The sequence below is a fragment of the Gekko japonicus genome, unplaced genomic scaffold, assembly GCF_001447785.1.
Source record: "Gekko japonicus isolate JY-2015 unplaced genomic scaffold, Gekko_japonicus_V1.1 scaffold303, whole genome shotgun sequence".
Taxonomy (NCBI): Eukaryota; Metazoa; Chordata; class Lepidosauria; order Squamata; family Gekkonidae; genus Gekko; species Gekko japonicus.
In genome coordinates this window covers 1,024,923-1,035,453 of record NW_015169180.1, presented here as the reverse complement: position 1 = coordinate 1,035,453, position 10,531 = coordinate 1,024,923, and positions in this window count along the sequence as shown.

Here is a 10,531-nt window from a genome sequence, read left to right as displayed (position 1 = left end):
GGGGGGGAAATTGGGAGGCATGAATCTGTGGACATAGCATTCTGCCACTGTATTTTCACTCCTCTATGCAGGGGGGGGGGTTTGGGGGGGAAGAGGTGCCGGAACTCCCAAGAGGGAAATGAAGTTTTCAGTCTGTGTACTGAAAAGTCATGAACTTTTAAACATTTTTAAAAGAATTTTGTCAAAGAGGTTCTGGAACTCTGTTCTGGCATGTTCCTCCAGAAAAAAACCCCTGCCTCTATGAAAGAGGGAGTCCACAAAGGCAATTTCATTTCAGTGTTCAGTTTCATTTCAGGTTCCTAGGTCAGGAGTAGGCAACACCCAGCAGCATGGCAAGCCACTGTGTTCAGCTTGTAGAGCCAGTTGTCAGGCCAAATAACCAAGCTGAGCCTCCCAGATGCTGGCACTGCCACTAGGGTTAGCAAGGTGGGAGGAAGCCAAGAGCATGGCATATGCCGGGCATTGCCTTCCAGACTCATTTGGCCACCAGTGTGTGTGTATTTGGGGGGGGGGGTCTCAGGTGAGTCCCTCATGTTCTTTTGATGCCACCAGGGCTCTGCTTGCTTATAGTGTACCTAGTCAAGTGCAACCTGATTTTACCTCCCCCCCCCTTCTTAACAAACACCCCAAAATTTTGGTGGGGAAAGGGTTAAAGAAAAGGTAGTTTGCATGTTTTAAACTGTGATGTTTTTAATTGTGATTTGTAAGTGTCTTTGAAGAAAGGTAGGACTGAATATCAGTATACATTCTAATATTAGTTTACATTCACAGGTACAGGTATCCTTTTTCAGAAGACAAATTTTGTTTAGAACTTAAAAACCCACAAGATTTTCTTACCCCTGTCCTAGGCTACAAGTAAAAGAGGAACTCCTCCAAATTGTTATATGGCTTACAGTGGGTTGGATCCAGCACAAATTTTCCAGTTGTGCTAGAGCCCTTATGCAAGTTGAAATGCAAGAAAAGGACCACAGTAGCCACTTGTGATGAATCAGATTTCTTGTATCCCCACTTGTGTTTCTGCTTGTGCAAGATCTTGTACAACAAATCTCTTGGCACTATAATATACAAGGAGGAAGGTGCTAGGGGCTGGAATTGAGAGAAGTCGGTTTGTGTTTCCATTTTGGCATGCCTGGATCCAAGCCAGTGGATTGAAATTGATCATGGTTTTCTTAGCAAGTGAAAGCCTTGGTCAATTTCATTGCTGTGGAGAAATGACATCTACCCTAGCATTCACTCCCAATATTTCAACCATTGTGACTGCATTGTGATTTTATGACTTGGATGTCAAACTAATTTAATTGAACATCATATAGAGACAGGGGATCAGGTGCCTATAAAGTCCAGACCCTACCCCCTGAATGGCCCAACTCCATACAATCTTCAGTGTATTGGGTGAGCACTCGTACTGTGCAATCCTAAACAGAATTAATGGATTCAGAAGGGTATAACTTTGTCTGCCCTGACCTGGGTGACCCAGGCTAGCCTGACTCATCAGATCCTGGAAACTAAGCAGGGTTAGCCATGGTTAATACTTGGATGAGAGATCACCAAGGACGTCCAGGGTTGCTACGCAGAAGCAGGTAATGGCAAACCTAATCTGTTCATCTCTTGCCTTTAAAACCTTACAGGGTTGTCATAATTTGCCTGTGAGTTTAGGATTACACTATCAGTATGTTAGTTTGGAGGAGAGCCGGCATAGCAATATGAAATGAAATTGACTGAGAAATTCTTAACCATAGAGGTGCACACCATTGAGATACATAAGGGTAGGGAGGAAAAGAAAGGGGCTAAATTTGAAGACTGTAGAGATGAGAGTAGCAGGAAGAATGCTACTGAACTGTGCAGGTGCAAAGTACCAACCTCACAGACCTAGTGCCCAGTAACCAAGCATGCATGATCAATGGTCACCTAGCTGCCATGCCAAACCCTACTACTGCACAGATCCAAAACTGCTGACAATTCTACTTTGAGTAAACCTTGGAAAAAATCAAGAGAGAGGCTTAACTCGACAAAAAAACCCCTGGGTATTTTTGAACATGGAAAGTTTGAATGTTGATTGCAATTTAAGAAAAATCACTTTTACCAGTATGGGAGTATTTAATGCATCTAAGGCAGATCTGTAATTAATGCCATGAAGCTTTAACTTGAAAGCCTACCTTCTCTGGTAATAAAAACTGGTGGTGGATATGACATTCATAAGAGTACATCAGACTGACCGATTTCATTAATGTGATGAAGGCCACTAGAAGGGGGCTTGGCTTTTCCATACAGTGCATATGCTTTGCAAGCAGAAGTTCCCAAGTATGTCCAGGTCCACAGGGTAGCAGGACTGGAATGGGGGCAGCTTCCTCTACCAGAGCCCTTGCAGAGCTGCTGCCAGGCGCAGCAAATAAGACTGGCCTGGATAGCCCTATAGTTTTATTCACTGTATAGCAGTTTTGTACATTCAGACTATTAGATTCTAAAAGCATTTTCTTTAACTCAGTTTTATGATTCGTTAGAACCTAATATATACAGCAGGCATGAAATTCTATGTATTATTCATTTCATGTATTATCTATCTAATCATCTAATGACCTTTAGCCAAGTATGTACTTACTGAATCCAGCATAATGTTGGTGTGCCAAGACTGGCCCAGATAGTGATGCAGTGGTTAGAGCCTCGGACTTGTCCTAGTAAGATCTAGGTTCAAATCCCTGCTCACCTTGAAAAATTCATTGGCTGACCTTGGGCCAAATACTCCGTCTCAGCCTACCCTTCTTCACATGGTTGTTGTATGGGTACACTGGAAGAGGAGAACCAGATATGCCCCCCACATCGGTGTGCCAAATGGAATTCATGAGCCAAAAATATACAAGAAAGTCACTGTTCTGGGTTGTTATAGTAGTTTCCCAGAATGGTATTAGGAATACAGGATTCTTAGTGAAATGAATCTACCCTCCCTGAAAAACCCATGTTGTTTTCAAATTCTGGTGCTTCCCAAGCCGTCAGCAGCATACACACATGCTTATTGTGTTGTTCTTTGATTCTGCATGTTTTCCCCAGCAATAATGAGCATCCTTCCATCCAATCAGATCCTAGCAAGGGAGGAGCATAGAGGGCTTCCATAGCTGCCTATAGGAAGGTGTGTGTACTTGGAACTGCACTACTTCCAGGTGCATTACAATCAGAGCCCCTTTGTTGCATGTGCTTTAAATTTGGGGGATCTTAAGAGGCAAGGGAGGTCTACATTCTGTGCTATTTTGGTGCCATTGTCTTTTAACAACGGCTGCCCCAGACCCTGGAACTGGCTGTCCATTGAAAATAATGGTGTCTGCAGTGCATGCATGTGGAAATTTGCTTACTTCTGGGTCCATTATTGGAGCCCCTTTGCTGCATGTGCTTGAAATTTGGGCAATATCGAGAAAAAAGGGAGGACTGTTTTCCATGTAATTTTGGTGCCATTATATGTAATGGCTGCTGCCTCAGACCCTCAAATCGGCCTCCCATTGAAAAGAATTGTCCTGAAAATCCAGAACCCCAAAACACCACATGGAATTCTAACCCAAAATAGTAATGCCCTACTTGGAATGAAGCAATCATAGTAAAAATCCCCTCCTCACAAAGCCTGGATCGAAAACTGCAACACCATTTTGGAGGGCACACCCATATCACCCCACCCTACATCCTTGGAAGAAGGGTAGCATAAAAATTATAATAAAGGCATAAAATGTGCAATTATCTGACCTGCACATCCACATGTGTTCCAGTCAATAACTAGTGAGCTCTTAACCACAGGCAAATGGTTACTGGGAGTTTCCTAGAAATTGCTTCAGTCAACTGGTCTTGGTTGCTGTCTGGGGAAGGTAGAGTAGGATCTCTCAGACAGATGAGTTCTCTAGTGGGTCAAGCCAGAATGGAGAGATCTCTGTTGGTCTGGGTTTAGCTTCCTTCACCATCAATATCTTGGACTGGGGCAGGACTGTTCGCGGACGCACAGTGAAGGCACTAATGCGCCACAAGGGTTTGACTCACTCCCAGCTATCACAAGCAGGAGAAGTGACCAGCATCACCTCCTGGACCCATGTCACCACTGGCCAGGTCTGTGACACATGGGAGGAGGCATCACTTTTTGCCATCTGTCATTTACTTTGGGCATGACTGATCATGCTGCATAAATGCCAGCTAGCTTTCAGCAGGGTGTGCCTCACAGGAAGCAATTCACTGCCTCTAAATCTTCATATGTCTTTTTGAGGTTACTTTGTATTGTGTACTGGTCAAAAAAGTTGGAAGCACATAATCACTAACTGTGTTCTGGCTCATCAAAAAGACACTTCCTTGAATTCTTGAGTGTGAGAGCACTCAGCTTATTTGTTATAATTGTTTCCTTGGGAGAAGGCAAAAGGCTATGGAACGGGAGTGTCTGTTTATCTCTTATACCACCACAGTCTCTCAAGTCAGATCTGGGGCTTTTGGTGAGCCAGGACTTTTAGAAGTGCTACCCAATCATGTATAGAGATCTACAATGTTCATTTTGAGATTCTCACAGTGCCCTCCTAAGCACAATTACACTCTTCTGAGCCCACTGAAGTCAATGGTACTGAACTGATTAGGATGTTCCTGTCTGCAATGCAAATGACTGACAGGTACTTCACAAGTGACCAAAGCAATGAATGGGTGGGAAGAAGTACAAATCATTTGCTTTCCTGTTCACATTCCCTGGACATCTTTGCATTGTTCCAAATTGATTTTGTTCATGGTATCCAAGAAAGCAGAAAACTTACTACTACTACTACTACTACTACTACTACTACTACTACTACTACTACTACCACCACCACCACCACCACCACCACCACCACCACCACCCCTTTGAAGCTATCAGGCCCAAGAGAGAAAAATAACAGGTAATCTGTGGATATCTGTCTTTCCTCACTGAGGCTAAAAAGAGCCTGGGTGAGTTATCAGTAAAAAAAATTGGGGGGGGGGAGTGAACCCTCCAACAGAGTCATTGTGGTCTCATAGTTAGAATGCTGGACTAGGATATGAGGAACCTAAGCTTGAATCCCCACTTGCTCTGGAAACGTACTGGGTGCCCTTGGGCCAGTCACACTTTCAGCCTATCCTGCTTCATGTGGTTGTTATTGTGAGGCTAAAATGAAGAAGGGGAGGAGAACAATTATAGAAACTGCCGTGGGGAGAAAAAGCAAGACATAACTAAGTAACATGATGGAGGATATGATAATTGACCCACAATAGCACATGCAGTCTGGCCTTGAACCACACTTTTCTATTACACGAAGAACAGTGATCAGACCAAACTTCAGCATGTTTCCTTCTTGCAATGTAAAAATTCATCTCCACAAAACGTTGCTTGAGAATGGAAGGAAACAGAGCACTGGTAGCCACAATATATTTTGTCAATTCTTGCACAAAGCTCCCCCAACATTTAAAGCCATGGCTTTCAAACTCTGGTGTTAGCACCCTTGGAGGTCCTCAGAGATTTTAAATGAAAGGTCAGATAAAAAGGACAAATGTCCCTGAAGCACAGTTTGTGTACAACTACTGATCTTCTTCTGCAGCACATAGCCACAAGTAAGGGCATACTAGAGCACAAACTCAGCATGAGGTGATGGGGAATTGGCATACCCAGCCAGCCCCTCATATGAACTGACAGTACATTCTAGAATGACCCTCGGAATTCTCTGCAGTGTAGGCATTCATCACAAGATAAATTGATGTGGAAAGGGATCCATGAGGGTAGGAAGTTTGAAAAAGAGGAGGAGGAGGAGAAGTGATTGGATTTATACCCTGCCCTTCACTTGGAGTCTCAGAGTGACTTACAAACCCCTTTCCCTCCCCACAACAGACGCCCTGTTAGGTAGGTCGGGCTGAGAGAGATCTTTCAAGAGCTGCTCTTTCAAGAACAGCTCTGACAGAACTATGGCTTGTGCAAGGTCATCCAGCAGCTGCAAGTGGAGGAGTGGGGAATCAAACCCGATTCTCCCAGATTAGAGTCTGCACACCTAACCACTACACCAAACTGGCTCTCAAAGAGATAAAGCTTATTTACCAAATCAACAGTATATCAAATCCACGTATATCAAAAGAAGTGCTAGAACTGGGATACACAATTTGATGCTTTGGCAAATTGATAGATAATAATAAAGGGATGGGGAAATACTAAGGCATAAAAATTCAAGACCTGTGTGGAAAGGCCATTTCATTCATTATGCTTTTATGTGTAGATGTAAAATGCTTAATGTATATACATAAAATGTAAAATATACATGCATGACATCTATTTGCAGGGAAAAGCATTACAAAGGCATGTGCCAAAGAGAGACAGGACTAGAAGTGCATGCACACACACAAATACATCTGCCATCTAATCTATATATCTAATAGCGAAGTTGCCCCCGGAGTGTGGATCGCTAAATCAGCGCTCCGGGGGCAGCTGGGGGGCCGGGGGAGGTTTGTGCACACGTGGGCCAGTCCCCACGTGTGCACAAAAATGCAAAAAGTTGAAAAAAGTTTTGGAGGGATGTTTAAATCCCCCCGAAAGTGCAAGAGCGTCTCCTGCATATGTGCAGGAGACGCTCTGCAACCTACCGGGCTTGCGTGCGGGGGAAGGGAGTGAACGGTCGGTGAGGCCCAGCAGCGGCGACGGCGGGGGAGAAAGACCGGTGAGGAGGGGGAAGAGACGTGGAGCCAGCGTTCCCGTGAAGGGAAGAGAAGCGGACTGTGGCAACGTCCGAGGGGGAGAAGGCGGCGCTCCAGAGAGACACCCACACACACCCCTCCTCCCAAGAGAGCCCCCGAAGGCTCGCGCCCGAAAGTGGCGCCCCTGCTTGAAGTTGCCTGTGGGCGCCCGGCTCGGGCCGCTGGGATGCGGGCCGAGTGAGCGGCTTGCCGAGGCCAGCGGCATGCGAGGCGGCAACTGGAGCGGCTTGGACAGCCCCTCACCGGCCTCGGACTGGCCCCCTTGGGTGGCTTCCACCTTGGCCGCCATCCTCATATTCACCATCATGGGGGGGGAGAAGAGAGAGAAGGGGGGGAAAGAGAGAGAAGGGGGGAGAGAGAGAAGGGGGGAGAGACAGAGCCTGGGGGGGGAAGAGAGAGAACGGAGTTCAAGATGAACTCAGTATGCAACATTTTGTTGCGGGTCTCCACTTGTATGAACTAAAACTAATTCTGTAGTTATTAACCCATATTTGAAAATTAGGGAGAACCAGCATGGTATAGTGGTTAAGAGCCATGGACTCTACTCTGGAGAACTGGGTTCAACCCTGCACTCCTTCACGTGAAGTCAGCTGGGTGACCTTGGGTCAGTCACAGCTCTTTCAGAGCTCTTTTAGCCCCCCAAATAAGTCTAGCTCACCACTTTAGTGGTGCATAACGCTAAAGAGCTAGAACTTAAGGCTGCCAGACAAACATTGCGTACAATGTTGATGATAATGTTGTTGTTGATGATGATGATAATGATAATGATGCAGATTAGGCTCTGTTTATTGTATCAGTATAAATGCTTACCCTTACCATAAAATAAATGCCTAGGCCAAATCCCTGGACCTAGAAACATGAACTTCGGGAAGAGCACTCCTACCATGACATAGATGCTTGCTAAGAAGGGATTTTTAGAAATTCAACCCCTAAGGGGGTCAAAAGGGATAAAATGTGCTCCCCCCATTGTTTCATATGTGGCTGCCAGGCTGCTACCCCCTTGCACCCCCCACTCTCTGATTGGTCAGTTGCAGAGCTCACTGTTTTGAGGTAAGAAAAAAAAACAGTTACAGGAGACGGCAGAGAGCTAATGACAGTTGAGGAAATCAGGAATGGCCAACCACCTCTAAGGTGCAGCAATGCTGCTGGCCCAGCCTCCCCATTGCCTTGAAACACCCTTCCCCCAGTCTCCTGCACCTGACAGGTAACTGTCTGTCAGGTGCAGCAGTAAATCAAACCCAACAAAATACCATGTACAAACAAATAATAAATATAATATGCGATTTATAAAACACTGAAATAAAGAACAAAATCTATTATAAATCCATAATAAACAATAAATGAACACATTAAATATAAACCAGTCAATCCAACTCCAACTATTCCATTATACACAAACATGCTGTAACTGAACCTGCTGGTGTTCACTCAGGATATGCCTGGTGTAATGCTTGTATAAAGAATCCAATCCTAGGTAAACCAGTATAACAATGTATTCTCTTCTCAGAACTAATAAGGAAACACACTGTCTCTTCTTCTTTGTAAAGGAGAAAAGTTCACCCAGATTTATGATCTGGAGCAGATATAGAACAAGTTTCCACAAAAGAACAAATGCATAGGTTCCAACAATGCTTCACGTGTTTGCTAGCTTTGTAGTTTCCACATATCATCACCATTGCTTTCTCAAAAGAACCTGTAACTAATATATCATTAATATACAAGCACATGAATTAAAATGCAATTGAAACACACCTATATATATTTTTCCCCAGTCGAAATAACTCACCATAATTTATTTTCCTTTTAAAGTCCCGTGATGTTATTGCAGCCTTTCAGTCATTGTGTGCAGAGTGCTTAAAGCCATCAGAGAGCCCACCCCAGCAGTGACGCCTTAGCAATCCTGCCGGCCCAGCCTTCAAGATAGCTTGCAATACCCTTCCCCCTCCTACACTGGACAGGCAGCTGCCTGTTAGGTGTAGGAGATGCGGTGGGATGCTTACAGTCATCGGGGAGGCTTGCTCATCAGACTGCCTTAGTGCTGCTGCTGGCCCAGCCTCCCCAATGCCTTTAAAAACATTCCCCCACAACAACAGACAGGAGGGTGTTTGTCAGGTGTAGGAGCAGAGTCAGGGTACGTTAATGCTGCTGTGGAACCTCAACCCACCCAAACACTGCAATGGTACCAGACTGCAACTGCCCAGTGCACAGGAACATCATTGAGGCCACACAGCTCACCAACAGTGCTCGAGGAGAGTCAGTTCACACCACACATACCATTCAAACCATCAGAAAACCCCTTTGAGTTCAAAAGGCTGCAGTTCCCCCTCAGGGTCTGCTTTGCTATGACCATCAACAAGTCCCAAGGCCAGACACTGAAAGTATCAGGAACTGACTTAACAGATGACTGCTTCTCATGTGGACAGTTCTGGGGTGTGCTCCAGAATGTGCTCACCAAGCAGCCTAGTGATACTACACCTGAGGGCAGAATCACCAATGTGGTCTACAATGAGGTCCTTCATTAGAGGGGGGAAACCCAGTATGCATGTCTCATTTCATTCTTTACACTACAATCTTCTCCATTAGAATTCCTACAACAAATGTTACATTTCAAACTGGATTTATGGAGCTTAAATACCGTAGCGAAGCACAGGTATCAGGCTAGTTATTTTATAAATATTTCAATTTTTATTTAAAATATGTTTATGCCATTCCACTCGATCAGGGTCTCTAAAATATCAATAAAACCACAAAACCACAAAACACAGAACAACACAAAAACCAGGAAGGAGGGCCAATAGCCTTTATTGGTGGTATGCCAAATGAAACAGAAAAGTCTTTACCCACTGGTGGAAGACACCAGTAAAGGGGGTCAGACAAATCTGCTTGGGTGGGAGTTCGAATGATTTGGTGCCACAACCAAGCAGACCCTTTCTCGGATCACCACCCATCTTGCCTCAGGTGGTGGGGGCACCCAAAGATGGCCTCTGAAGATGATTGGAATGAATATGTGTGTTGAGTGTTGTGAAGTTGCTTCCAGCTTATGGTGAACTATGAATTAATTATCTCCAAAACAACCTTTGCTCAGATCTTGCAACTTGAGGGCTATAGCTTCCTTGATTGAGTCAATCCATTCCATGTTGGATCTTCCACTTTTCCTGCTGCCTTCAACTTTCCCTAGCATTATTGTCTTTTCCAGTGACTCTTATCTTCTCATAATAGGACTAAAGGATGATACCCTCAGTTTGGTTATTTTAGCATCAAGGGAGAGTAGTTGACGCTTGATGTGATCTAGAACCCAGTTAGTTGTCTACAATCCATAAAACTCTCCTCCAACACCACATTTTTAAATGAATCAACTTTATTCCTGTCAGCTTTCTTCATTGGCCAATTTTCACACCCATACATAATAATGGGGAATCCTAGGGTATGATTTTTCTTGATCTTGGAAGGTAGCGACACATCTTTAGACATAAGAATATTTTTAGCTCCTACATGGCTGCCCTTCCCAGTCTCAATCTCTAATGATTTCTTGGTTGCAGTCCCCCTTTTGTTTGATGATGGAGCCAAGGAAAATAAAATCTTGAACAAATTTATTTTCTTCATTGTCCACTTCATAATTTTCCTGTAGTCATTACTTTTGACTTCCTGATATCCAGTTATAATCCTCCTCTGGCACTTTCTGCTTTAGCCTTCAGCAGTAGTTGTTCAAGTCTTCACTATTTTTTTGCCAGTAATGGGATGTCATCTCCATATCTCATATTGTTAATGTCCCTTCCACCAATTTTCATTCCACCTTCACCAATCAGAAACCATCCTGTTTCTCCATACT